Source organism: Arachis hypogaea, chromosome 10 (assembly GCF_003086295.3).
Source record: "Arachis hypogaea cultivar Tifrunner chromosome 10, arahy.Tifrunner.gnm2.J5K5, whole genome shotgun sequence".
NCBI classification, from domain to species: domain Eukaryota; kingdom Viridiplantae; phylum Streptophyta; class Magnoliopsida; order Fabales; family Fabaceae; genus Arachis; species Arachis hypogaea.
In genome coordinates this window covers 79,357,212-79,372,024 of record NC_092045.1, presented here as the reverse complement: position 1 = coordinate 79,372,024, position 14,813 = coordinate 79,357,212, and the positions used below count along the sequence as shown (strand labels likewise).

General features: G+C 34.3%; 1 non-coding gene across 1 annotated transcript; it reads left to right on the top strand.

Annotated features, from left to right (window-relative positions):
- The first annotated feature begins 3,052 nt into the window (after positions 1-3,052).
- On the top strand, positions 3,053-3,160 carry LOC112719414 (small nucleolar RNA R71). The gene has a single exon (XR_003161717.1). It is a non-coding gene; the product is annotated as a small nucleolar RNA R71 (small nucleolar RNA).
- Positions 3,161-14,813: the final 11,653 nt, after the last annotated feature.

The following is a 14,813-nucleotide window of genomic DNA, read 5'->3' as shown; positions in this document are numbered from 1 at the left end:
CTGTCACGGCACGGCTAATCATCTGTCGGTTCTCGATCATGTCGGAGTAGAATCCATTGATTCTTTTGCGTTTGTCATCACGCCCAACAATCGCGAGTTTGAAGCTCGTCACAGTCATTCGATCCCCGAATCCTACTGGAATACCACAAACAAGGTTTAGACTTTCCGGGTTCTCATGAATGCCGCCATCAATTCTAGCTTATACCACGAAGACTCTGATCTCATGGAATGGAAGGCTTAGTTGTCAGGCGAGGGCAACCATGCGTCATGCATCAGGAATCCAAGAGATACACACCCTAGCTTTCGCTTTTAGAACGGAAGTGGTTGTCAGGCACGCGTTCATAGGGACGGATGATGATGAGTGTCACGGATCATCACATCCATCAGGTTGAAGTACGAGTAGTATCTTAGAACGGAAATAAGATTGAATTTGAATAGAAAATAGTAGTAATCGCATTAAAACTCGAGGTACAGCAGAGCTCCACATCCTTAATCTATGGTGTGTAAAAACTCCACCGTTGAAAATACATAAGTGAAAGGGGTTCAGGCATGGCCGAATGGCCAGCCCCCAAAACGTGATCAATAGTCTCCTAAGATGAATAATGGAATAAAACCGAGACCAAAGATGTAACGTGGTCAAAAGACACTGAATACAATAGTAAAATGTTCTATTTATACTAGACTAGCTACTAGGGTTTACATAAGTAAGTAATTGAAGCAGAAATCCACTTCCGGGGCCCACTTGGTGTGTGCTTGGGCTAAGCTTGAGCTTTACACGTGCAGAGGCTTCTTTTGGAGTTGAACGCCAAGTTGTAACGTGTTTTTGGCGTTCAACTCTGGTTTGTGATGTGTTTCTGGCGTTTGACTCCAGAATGCAGCATGGAACTGGCGTTGAGTGCCAGTTTACGTCGTCTAATCACGAATAAAGTATAAACTATTATATATTTCTGGAAAGCTCTGGATGTCTAATTTCCAACGCCATTGAGAGCGCGCCATTTGGAGTTCTGTAACTCCAGAAAATCCATTTTGAGTGCTGGGAGGTCAGAATCCAACAACATCAGCAGTCCTTTGTCAGCCTTTTATCAAAGTTTTGCTCAGGTCCCTCAATTTCAGCCAGAAAATACCTGAAATCACAGAAAAACACACAAACTCATAGTAAAGTCCAGAAATGTGAATTTAGCATAAAAACTAATGAAAACATCCCTAAAAGTAACTATATCCTATTAAAAAACTACCTAAAAACAATGCCAAAAAGCGTATAAATTATCCGCTCATCAATCATTAACCTAAAAGAAAACAAAATAATATAGATAAAATTAAAATAAAATTGGGTTGCGTCCTAATAAGCGCTTCTTTAATGTCAATAGCTTGACAGTGAGCTCTCATGGAGCTTCACAGATGATCAGAGTATGGTTTAGATCTCTTAACACCAAACTTAGAGTTTGGCTGTGGCCTCCCAACACCAAACTTAGAGTTTGAATGTTGGGGCTCTGTTTGACTCTGTATTGGGAGAAGCTCTTCATGCTTACTCTCCATGGTTACAGATGGAGAACCTTGAGTCTTTACTACAAGGCATTCTTCATTCACATGAAGGATCAACTCTCCTCTGTCAACATCAATCACAGCTCTTGCTGTGGCTAAGAAGGGTCTTCCAAGGATGATGGATTCATCCTCATCCCTCCCAGTGTCTAGGATTATGAAATCGGCAGGGAAGTAAAGGCCTTCAACCTTTACTAGCACGTCCTCTACTAGTCCATAAACCTTTTTCATAGATTTATCTGCCATCTCCAATGAGAATTTGGCAGCCTGTACCTCATAGATTTCCAGTTTCTCCATTACAGAGAGTGGCATCATGTTTATCCCTGACCCCAGGTCACACAGAGCTTTTTCAAAGGTCATGGTGCCTATGGTACAGGGTATTAAGAATTTACCAGGATCCTGTTTCTTTTGAGGTAAATTTTGCTGAACCAATGTATTTAGTTCATTGGTGAGCAAGAGAGGCTCTTCCTCCCAAGTCTCATTACCAAATAACTTGGCATTCAGCTTCATGATTGCTCCTAAATATTGGGCAAATTGCCCTTCAACAATGTCTTCATCCTCTTCAGAAGATGAATAGTTATCAACGCTCATGAATGGTAAAAGAAGGTCCAAGGAAATCTCTATTGTCTCTGTATGAGCCTTAGATTCCTTTGGTTCCTCATTAGGGTATTCCTTATTGACCATTGGACGTTCCCTGAGGTCTTCCTCATTGGGATTCACGTCCTCCTCCTCCTCTAAGGTTTCGGCCATGTTGATTATATCAATGGCCTTGCACTCTCCTTTGGGATTTTCTTCTGTATTGCTTGGGAGAGTGCTAGGAGGAGTTTCAGTAACCCTTTTACTCAGTTGGCCCACTTGGGCCTCCAAATTTCTAATGGAGGATCTTGTTTCAGTCATGAAACTAAGAGTAGCTTTAGATAGATCAGAGACTATGTTTACTAAGCTAGAAGGATTATGCTCAGAATGCTCTATCTGTTGCTGAGATGATGATGGAAAAGGTTTGCTATTGCTAAACCTGTTTCTTCCACCATTGTTATTATTAAAACCTTGCTTCTGTTAATCCTTCCATGAAAAATTTGGATGATTTTTCCATGAAGGATTATAGGTGTTGCCAATGGCTTCACCCATGTAATTCACCTCTGCCATTGCAGAGTTCTCAGGATCATAAGCTTCTTCTTCAGAAGATGCTTCTTTAGTACTGTTGGATGCGTTTTGTAATCCATTCAGACTCTGAGAGATCACATTGACTTGTTGGGTCAATATTTTGTTTTGAGCCAGTATGGCATTCAGAGCGTCAATTTCAAGAACTCCTCTCTTTTGAGGTGTCCCATTACTCACAGGATTCCTCTCAGAGGTATACATGAACTGGTTATTTGTAACCATTTCAATAAGTTCCTGAGCTTCTGCGGGCATTTTCTTTAGGTGAATGGATCCACTTACAGAATGGTCCAGTGACATCTTGGAAAATTGAGAACAGACCATCATATAATATATCTAATGTGGTCCATTCTGAAAGCATGTCAGAAGGACAGTTTTTGGTTAGTTGCTTGTATCATTCCCAAGCTTCATAGAGGGACTCACCATCTTTTTGTCTGAAAGTCTGAACATCCACTCTAAGCTTGCTCAGCTTTTGAAGAGGAAAGAACTTGGCTAAGAAAGCCGTGACCAACTTATCCCAAGAGTCCAGGCTATCTCTAGGTTGTGAGTTCAACTATGTTCTAGCTCTGTCTCTTACATCAAAAGGGAAAAGCATAAGCTTGTAGACCTCAGGATCAACTCCATTGGTCTTAACAGTATTACAGATCTGCAAGAACTCAGTTAAGAACTGATAAGGGTCTTCTGATGGAAGTCCATGAAACTTGCAATTCTGTTGTAGTAGAGAAACTAATTGAGCCTTTAGCTCAAAATTGTTTGCTCCTATGGCAGGGATTGAGATGCTTCTTCCATAGAAGTTGGAAGTTGGTGTAGTAAAATCACCAAGCATCTTCCTTGCATTATTATTTGGTTCGGCCATAATTATTTTTTTTTGCTGCTTCCTTTTCAAAAATTTCAGTGAGTTCCTCTTAAAAGTTTTGTGCTTTAGCTGCTCTTAGCTTCCTCTTCAGAGTCCTTTCAGGTTCAGGATCAGCTTCAACAAGTATGCCTTTATCTTTGTTCCTGCTCATATGAAAGAGAAGAAAACAAAGAAAATATAGAATCCTCTATGTCACAGTATAGAGATTTCTTGAGGTGTCAGAGGAAAACAAGAATGGAAGGATGAGGTAGGTAAGAAAGAATTCAAACACTCAAAGAGAGATGGAGTTCGAATTGACAATAGAGGAGGAATCTTAGTGTTTAAATAGAAAAAGATGAGAGAGGGGAAGAAATTTTTGAAAATTAAGATTTTAAAATAATTAGTTAATTAAAAGGGATTTAAAAAAAGTTAAATGTTTTTCGAAAATTAAGAGTGAAAAGGTGGTTTTGAAAAAGATAAGAAATAAATTTGAAAAAGATAAGAAGTTAGAGCAAGATTTTGAAATCAAGGATTTTTAAAAAGAAGATATGATTTAAAAAAAGATATTTTTGAAAAACAAATTAAAAAGATTTGATTTTTAAAATTAATGACTTAATTAATAAGAAACTAAAAGATATGATTCTAAATTTCAAATATGGAAGCTCTCTTAACAAGAAAATAACAAATTTGAAATTTTTGAATCAAGATTTTTTAAAATATGAGGAAAAGATTTGATTTTTGAAAAAGATATGTTTGAAAAGATATGATTTTGAAAAAGATATGATTGAAAATATTTGATTTGAAAAAGATTTGATTTTGAAAAAAACTATGAAGATTTGAAAAAGATTTGATTTGAAAACAAAATTCCTCTCCTTGCGTCATCCTGGCGTTAAACGCCCAAGAGTTGCATGTTTTGGGCGTTTAACGCTGAATTGCTGCATGGTTTGGGCGTTTAAACACCTAGCCAAGTACCCTGGCTGGCGTTTAAACGCCAGTTTTCCTTCTTCACTGGGCGTTTTGAACGCTCAGCTTTTTCACTGTAATTCCTCTGCTTTATGTTCTTGGATCTTCATTTTGCTTAATCCTTTATTCAAGAAGATATGTTTTCAATTTTGAAAAACAACAAAATGAGTCAAAACATATAATTCTTGGATCAAAACACAAGATATATGCAAGAACATTATGAACATCAAGATGAACACCAAGAACAATCTTGAAGCTTAAGATGAACATCAAGAACTCAGTTTTCTTAATGAAAGAAAACATGGAGGACACCAAACTTAGAACTTTCTCATGTTTGGGCCATGTGAATGCAAGAATGCATATGTAGAACATCATGCAGTGCAAATCAATAAATCATGAAGATCAAACAAGGCAATTCATCAAGAACGACTTGAAGATCATTAAGAACACAATGCATGTGTTTCGAAAATTGCAAGACACTTAAAATCATGCAATTGACACCAAAATTAAAATTTGGCCCTAGGTTCAAACAAGAACCATGAAATATTTTTGAGTTTTTATGATTTTATTAATTTTTTTTGGATTTTTCGAAAATAATTTTGGAAAAACGAAAAAGAAGAAAAATTTTTGAAAGATTTTTGAAAACTTTTTGAGAATAAAATAATGGTTAAAACAAGAAGAAAATTACCTAATCTGAGCAACAAGATGAACCGTCAGTTGTCCAAACTCGAACAAGCCCCGGCAACGGTGCCAAAAACTTGGTGCACGAAATTGTGATACACAATGGTGCCAACAACTTGGTACGCACAATTGTAATCTCAACTCTTTTTTCACAATTTCGCACAACTAACCAGCAAGTGCACTGGGTCGTCCAAGTAATAAACCTTACGTGAGTAAGGGTCGATCCCACGGAGATTGTCGGCTTGAAGCAAGCTATGGTCACCTTGTAAATCTCAGTCAGGCGGATTCAAATGGGTTAAGGAGTTTTCATAATTAAAAGATAAATAAAACATAAAATAAAGATAGAGATACTTATGTAATTCATTGGTGGGAATTTCAGATAAGCGTATGGAGATGCTTCATCCCTCTTGAATCTCTGCTTTCCTACTGCATTCATCCAATCCTTCATACTCCTTTCCATGGCAAGTTGTATGTTGGGCATCACCATTGTCAATGGCTACTTCCCGTCCTCTTAGTGAAAATGGTCCAAATGCGCTGTCACCACACAGCTAATCATTTGTCAGTTCTCGATCATGTTGGAATAGAATCCAGTGATCTTTTTGCGTCTGTCACTACGCCCAACACTCACGAGTTTGAAGCTCGTCACAATCATCCCTTCCCAGATCCTACTCGGAATACCACAGACAAGGTTTAGACTTTTCAGATCTCAGGAATGGCTGCCAATAATTCTAGCTTATACCACGAAGACTCCGATCTTTCGGAATGGAGGCTAATATATATACGCTCGATCTAAGGTAGAACGGAAGTGGTTGTCAGACACGTGTTCATAGGTTGGGAATAGTGATGAGTATCACGGATCATCACATTCATCATGTTGAAGTGTAAGCGAATATCTTAGAATAGGAATAAGCTTGAATTGAATAGAAAACAGTAGTACTTGCATTAATACTCGAGGAACAGCAGAGCTCCACACCTTAATCTATGGTGTGTAGAAACTCCACCGTTGAAAATACATAAAAACAAGGTCCAGGCATGGCCGAATGGCCAGCCTCCCCAATTGGCATATGAATTTGAAAATAGGGAAAAAGACCTATGCCAAGATTCCAAGATGAAAATACAATAGTAAAAAGTTCTATTTATACTAAACTAGTTACTAGGCTTTACAGAAATGAGTAAGTGATGCAGAAATCCACTTCCGGACCCACTTGGTGTGTGCTTGGGCTGAGTATTGAAGCTTTCACATGTAGAGGTCTTCCTTGGAGTTAAACACCAGCTTTGGTGCCATTTTGGGCGTTTAACTCCAACTTTTATGCCAGTTCTGGCGTTTTGACGCCAGAAAAGGACAGAGAGCTAGCGTTTTGATGCCATTTTACGTCGTCAAAACTCGCGCAAAGTATAGACTATTATATATTTCTGGAAAGCCCTGGATGTCTACTTTCTAACACAATTGAGAGCGCGCCATTTGGATTTCTATAGCTCCAGAAAATCTACTTCGAATGCAGGGAGGTCAGAATCCAACAGCATCTGCAGTCCTTTGTCAGCCTCTGAATCAGATTTTTGCTCAGGTCCCTCAATTTCAGCAAGAAAATACCTGAAATCATAGAAAAACACACAAACTTATAGTAAAGTCCATAAATGTGAATTTTGCTTAGAAACTAATAAAAATATACTAAAAACTAACTAAATCATACTAAAAATTATATAAAAACAATGCCAAACAGAGTATAAATTATCCGCTCATCAAGCGACGACCCACGCTGCGAGGAGAGCGGAGATGCAGTGATGGCACCCCATGAACTGCTTCCTTCGCCAGTGGGATATGGCTAGATAGTGAGGGCTACATGAAGCTGATTTTGTGCGATGATGGCCAGGTTTGATGATGAGTGCGTTATGGTGAGTTAGGGCTAGTAGAGGAAGGGAAAAAACCAGAGCTCTGTTTTTGTTCTTAAGGGAGTTTCTCAAAAATTTATTTAAGTGTAAAAATATGTTAAATTAAATTTTAGAGTGGTATTGATAGAGTGGTAATGAAACAAAAAATAATGTTATAAATTTATTTCCTTGATAAATAATATTTTTATTTATTTAAAACAATAATTTTTTAGTGTTATACCAATTTAATATTTATAGAGAACTATTTTTATGTGTATCTTTTAATTTGCATAATTATTTAAATATTAGAAAATTGCTGGTTGATAAAAAAAATTGTTGAAATAGTTATAAAATCATTCTTTAAAATAGTCAAAGACAACAATTTTATTTTATTGTTATAACATAATGAAAAATTGAACTTCAACAGTAACACTATAAAAATCATTGTCTAAAAACATCTAATAGAACGATTTTAAAGTGTAGTAATTTGGGAACGATTTTTAAGCATATCTTTGTACAATTATTTAAACAACATTAAAAAATTGTTGCTTAAAACAAATCATTGTAACGGTTTTAAAACCATTTTTTAAAATAGTAAAAGAGAATGGTTTTATTTTGTTGCTATAAAATAATGAAAAATTGAACTTCAACAGTAATACTATAAAAAATTATTGTCTAAAATCATCTAAGAGAACAATTTTAAGGCATTGCAGATTTTAGTATGTTGCTAAAGTCTATATTTATTTTAGTGTGGGTATTCCATAGCAGCACATTATTGTCTGGTTATAGGCGTTACCCCTATGGCACCAATAAGAGATGTTGATAGATCTTCATAGCATTTGCTCGTTACTTGATGTGGTGTTGTTAGTTGTTACTACTAAAGTTTCACCCATCATACGGTAATTAAGCTATATGTTTCGATCTAAGATTGCATAAAAACTTTCATGTTATGTGAGTGGGCATTCTCACATTTGCCATTGATCATCATCAGATTTGTGCATGTTTGTCATATGATGGGTGCAAAGTAGTTTCTTGCTACCGATCTACCACAATTATTCTACTTTTCTTCAATAAATAGTGACAACATTAATTTTTTTAAATATCAATTAACAACCGTTGCATAACAGTATTTGAAGACAATAATTAAAAGCACAAAAAACTAATATCCGTAGATGAATAAAGTAAGGCTCATTTTTTTATATTGAAACTGGGTGTGTGTTGTGCTTGGATATGGAGTTGTGGGGTGTTATACAGGAATGTGGGACATTTTTATCTGAACATTGGCATGAAGAAATCAGACCATTCAATTTCTTTGTTATTGAAATCAGGCTTCACAAATCGGATGGTCTGATTTGTGTGGAGGAAAATTTTGAAATTTGGCAATGAAAATCGGACCTCCGATTTCAATAGGGTTAAATTTTTTTTTTATTTGAAAAAATCAAATCGGACCGTCCGATTTGATTATAATATATATGATTTCAACAGACAAACACAACTCGGAGAGTATGATTTGTGATGTTCATATGTATATATATAGCTGTGTATGTTACGAGATTCCATATCTCATCTTCTCCTTCGTGCTCTTCTTCTTCTTTCCTGAGCTCTTTCACACACTTGTATCTCCATTATTTTGTTTGAGTGCAAAAAAATTGACAGTAGAGTTTATATTTATGTGAGTGAAAAATATGGATGATAGAGTCTTATCGAAAATATGTTATTTTGGTCAGATTTCATTACAAACATCTGAAGGAGTGAAATTTGTTTGTGAAAATTTGTTAGATGTTGTTGTTCCATTCACAATCTTATTCGAAGAACTAAAAGGTGTGATCTGTGAGAAGATAGATTCTGAAATGTCAAGGAAAATATCATGTATTTTATACAGGTATCCTATACCGATATTTGGCGGATTTGTTCAATTTCAAACCAAATATATAATTGATGAAGCGAGCATGCAAGAGATGCTTTCAATGTATATTGAAAGTCGCGCTTAGATGTCGTCGTTCATTGAGTTATATATTGAATTTGAACAATCTGAAACCGACCAAAATATTGAATGAGAAGATTACAATAGGGACCGTGAAGAAGATTTTGAGAGCAATTACGACGTTTTTGGTCTAGACGGAGACGAAGAGTAAGGTGACGGTACTATGAAGGCAAATGTGACAGACGTGGCAATTGCATTGGCAACTGAAAATTCGTTTGAGGAGTCATCTTTCATGAAAATCCGTGCTTCTCAACTATTTTTTTCTCTTTGTTTTTTCTTATTCCATAGGTTATTCAAGGACGGTTTGCGAGTACGAATTGTGTTACCAGCGTTTACGAGAACGGGGCGAGGCTTACACTAACTGGTTGAACCGAATCCCCCGCGAACAGTATGCAATGGCATTCGACGGTGGTTATCGATGGGGTCACATGACTACGAACCTAGTGAAACGCATCAACTCAGTCTTAAAGGGTGCATGCAATCTCCCTATCACTGCACATGTCAAAGCAATATTCTACAGGATTAATGAGTTGTTCACCTGAAAAAGAGTCGAGGTGGAGGCTCGGATTAATGCTGGACATGTTTTTTTTAGATTGTCACCTCCAAATTGCATGCAAATCAACTTGCATCAGAAAACATCCAGGTTAATTGCTTCGACAGGCAAAATGAGGTCTTTGAAGTGCGTGAGGTGTCAAGTGGAATAGAGTATGCCGTCGACCTCCGTTGACACTGATGTGACCGTAGTGAGTTCCAGGTGGATTGAATTCCATGTCGACATGTGTTTGCATGTTGTGCGAATCAATGGCTAGATTGGCAAATGTATGTTCATGATGTTTATAAAATGGACCAAGTTCGACGGGTATGCCGAGCTAGGTTTAGGCCACTGGGGAATCCTACTACATGGCCTGCTTACAACGGGCCTCGATTCATGCCAAATCCGTTCCTTAGATGAGTTACCAAAGGTCGTCCAAGGATGACGCGTTTCTTTAACGAGATGGACACATGAATGTTACCTGGTCCTAGGCAATGTAGTCAATGTGGGGTCGAGGGCCACAGCCGTAGTTGATGCCGTCAATCAGGAGGTGCAAATGCCGAAAATAATGCTCAGTAGAGTTACACATTTTACATTCTTATATTCAGTACTCGATGAATGTGTACCCTGCTTATGTTTTATCCAAACACTCAATGACATTAGAAACATAACATTTTATAAAAACCAGTCTATTACATTTGCGACTTTATCAAGTACTCTTTCACAAACATAGTAATGATACAAACAAAACTTAAACCATACATGGAAAAGTTAAATGATACACATAACTTGTTAAGTACACAAATACTACTTTCTCATGGACGCCTTTACATCTTTCACAAAATTCTTGCACTTCTTGGCGACCTTTTCGAACACAAATGGGGTGTATCGATTAGCATTACGAGTGGCAGATCAACCCTAAGATTGTAGCCTTTACTTGTCTCATCTAGAGTTCGTGCTTCACCTGTACATAACATAATCAATCAACGACATCCAAGTAGTAAACATAATCAATCAACAACACCTCCAACCATGAATCTAACATAATCATTCAATAGCACCTCTAACCATGAATCTAACATAATCAGTCTAACATAATAACCAATCATTACAAAAGTAAACCTACATCATCACCGTGATCAGCATCGTCGTGTTCGGATTCTTGATCATCATCCATATCCTCATATTCGTCATGCTCATCATCTGGTTCATCTAATAGAAAGTGATTAGTCTCATGCTCAATTGCCTTAGTATTTTCTTCAATTAAACCCATTGAAACAACGTCGTGGATTTTGGCTGTTAAAAATTCCTCGACCACCCACACTCCTACTAGAGTCTCCAAATACTACCCCTCCAAAAGTTCCCGAATAAGGGCAGGGTTCCCTAGGAACCGGCGCAAGATGTGGTAGACGGAGCCAAGCCCAAGCTAGCAGAAGTGTTAGTGGACTGTCGATTTTCTTGCAATCAAAACGAGAAGCCCTGCATAACAACCTGTACATGTGTGCTAGACATGCTGATCCCTAATTATATTGTTCAATACTACCAAAATCACGAAGCAAAGGCAGAGACTTCCAGTGGACTGCTGCCCTTGATTTGTCTCCAAACAAGATAGTACCAAATAACAATATAATGTGGCACTTCACGTACCTCTGAATACTGTCTTCGTCAATGCACTATAAATTTTCTTTTAAATTCCGAAGCCACGTCAATTTTATGCAACTTCCTCTACAGTCTAACATTCTTGGTGCAACCCCAAACTGGTGCAAACACTCCCACTCCAAGGCTTCGTAACTACTCATAGTCACTCCTGTCACTGGAAGACCGTTTATCCGACGACCAAGAATCAAAGCCACATCTTCCAGTGTCATGGCACACTCACTAACTAGAAGGTGGAACGTATGTGTGTTTGGGTGCGACCTCTCGACTAAAACATTTATCAGTGATTTTTGGCATTAAACTATTCTAATCTGGGAGACATGATAAAAACCAGTTAACCATAAATGCTCCTCCACAGCATAATTGTACCGATCTAGAAGCAATAAGTGGTTACATATCAAATTCTATAAACTCTACAAAAACATAACAAATTATTAGTAAATTAATAATAATTACTAATTCACTACTAAAAGTTAACAATTCCATAATAATAGTAACTAATTTATTAGACTAATACTAATTTAGTAACTAGCATGCATGCATATAAATACAACTAGATATTATTACTAATAATTTAATTCCAAATATTAATAATTTTCATTCAATTGTTTCTTACATAATTATTTATTTATATATTCATAGTTTAACGGATAATAATAATAATTCTTATATCATCACAAATAATCATAATTACTAACTAACTATTAATAATAATTAATAACTAAATAAATCCAACTCTTATTTAACTTAACTAATCATGTTTTACTTATTAAAATCTCAACCACAACAATATATTTATATCAATTTAAATATCTAACAATAAATAAATTATTATTATCGGTAAAATATAATATATTATATTTTATAAAACCTAACTATTAACCATAATTTCCAAAATTATTACAAACAATTAACATAACTCTAAACATATAATTCTAAAAATTATTACGAAAAATTCTAAACATATATTTTTAACTAATCAATCATATTAGTCTAATTCAAATATTATTATCTACTAAAATATTTACTAACTAAATCTAAATATATATTAATCTAATTTATTAATAATTAAATCCAAATATATATATTAGTCTAACTATTAATAACTAAAACTAATAATAATTAATTATAATTTCTTAAATTATAACAAATATTTCTAAACATATATTTTTTACCAATCTACTATATTAGTCTAATTTAAACAGATTCAATAGCTAATATATTGACTAACTAAATTTAAATATATATTTTAAACTACTACACTAACTATCATTAACAATCTTCATTCTTAACATTATTTATAATATTTTAGATATATACAAAAATTTAAAAACAAACTTACATAATCAGAATGGTATAGGTAGTAGATAATATGAAATTTAGGACGATCAACATCTTTATGTTTTTTCTTTTTTAATATTGTAATTGATTTTTTTTCAAAGGTTGAAGAAGGTGGTAAAATAGAGGAAACTGGTTGCTGGATGGATGGAGAACGAAGTGAGGAAAAGGACACAATGAAGAGTGGGGCTTCAGGTGGGTTTTGTTGGTTTAAAGGGAATCATCATCTCGATTAGCTGCATGTGTGACACGTGGCAGGAGGATCAAATCGGACGGTCCGATTTATGTAGCTTAAATCGGACTATCCAATTATTCACTATCAACACGGACTGTCCGATTTCATCCTTACGGACACCACACCCTTGTTAAGCATCCCTACTCCCCATACCTCCGTTCTACTCTAATCCAGCATCTATATTCAAATTAAAAAGTCATAAAGTAACATTAAAATGAGAAAATTAGTTTGTCTAATTTTAGGAGAAAATAATAATGTTTCATATTATGCGGAAAATGGAAAATGATTCACAAATGAAAAGGCTTAAGAAATAGTAAAAAATTAATATTTCAAAAACATATAACATAAAAAAAATCATTTTCAAAAAGAAAATAAAAAATAATTATTTAGCGAGATATAATTTTTTATATTTTAACATTGGATGTAGTTTGTCTGATGAGCAGACGAACTATGCTAGTTCACCTAGTGATAAGGCAAACTGCTCAATAACCATACAGTTTACGCAGTGATGAGGTGAACTGTCTGTTTGATATAAATTGGCATGTTTTGGTTCATATTACAATATTTTTATTTTTCAATTAATGCAGTTTTATTCAAATAATTTCTAATTTTAGAATTATAAATTTTTTAAACCAAAGATTTAATTTAATTTAATAATAATAATAAACATACTCATATTATCATTTTTGTATGATTAACTATATTTATTTAATTTTAAAAAATTAAATGTTTAAAATGGATAATTTTAAATCAAATAAATAAATATTCTCGACTTATTTTAAAATAAACAACTCAATTTAAATATTTTAAAATTAATATGAATACGTTTATTTAAAATATTTAAACTTAAAAAATTTAATTTAAAAATAATACGAGTACGTTCATTTAAATTAAAATTTTTTATAATAAAACGAATACATCCATTTAAAATGTTATCATTTCAAAATATACTAGTACGCTTATTTTTTAATTTAAAATTAACGATTTTAAACAATTATTTTTTTCAAAATCAAATAAATATAATTAATTATACGAGAACAATAATATTAGTAATTTTTATGAAATTAAATTAAATTGTTAATTTTAAATTTATAATTTTAAATTATTTCAAGTAAATCAGATTATTCGTACAAATCAAAGTATATCAATATAATTCAAATCGTGCCAAATTATATCAAAATGAGTTGCAAAACATGTAAGACCTCGAATTTTTAAAAAATAAATAATAAATTATTTAATAATTTATTTGATTTATTTGAGAATATATTTATAGAAATTTTTATATTAATTAAGTATTTTTTATTATTAATTTAAAAGCTTTAATAATCGAAAATAATGAGGATTTTATATGTTTTAATTTGAATAATTATATTTTGAACTTTATTTTATGATTTTAAGAGAAATTAATTTGATTATCTCTAATTATTGAATTAGAGTATTTATTTAAAAATAATTTATAAATTAATAATTAAATAATATTTTTATAAATATTAGTATTAGATTAAAATTGGTCTTCTATTACTCTATTATCTCTAATTTTATTTAAATTACCAAACTACCCAAACCATAACCCTAATTCTAACACAACACACTCACCCTCACATTTTCCTTTCTTACTGTCGCTACCCACAAACCACACACACACCAACGGAAAAGAAAAGGAAAAGAAAAGGGGAAAGGGGAAGAAAGAAATGGGAAGAGAAGGAGAGGGAAGAGAAGGTAGAAAGGGAGAAGAGGAGGGCGAGGGAGTTAGCGCAGCTTGTCGCCGCCGAACTCGTAACCTACTTTGCTGCCGTTCGTCCTTATCTCTGTCAACTGCCCCGTCGCGGAGGAGAGATGTGTCGGAGAGAGAGAGATAGAGGGTTTGCAGAGGAGTCGCCACCGTTCGTGCCTCCTGTAATACCCGATCTAACCGAAATTAATTAAATAATAAGTTAAGTAGGAGCGAATATGGTTGGAATATTTGGCAATTGGAATTTGATGATTTAAATATGATTTTTGGATTCAGTGAATTTTTCCGAGT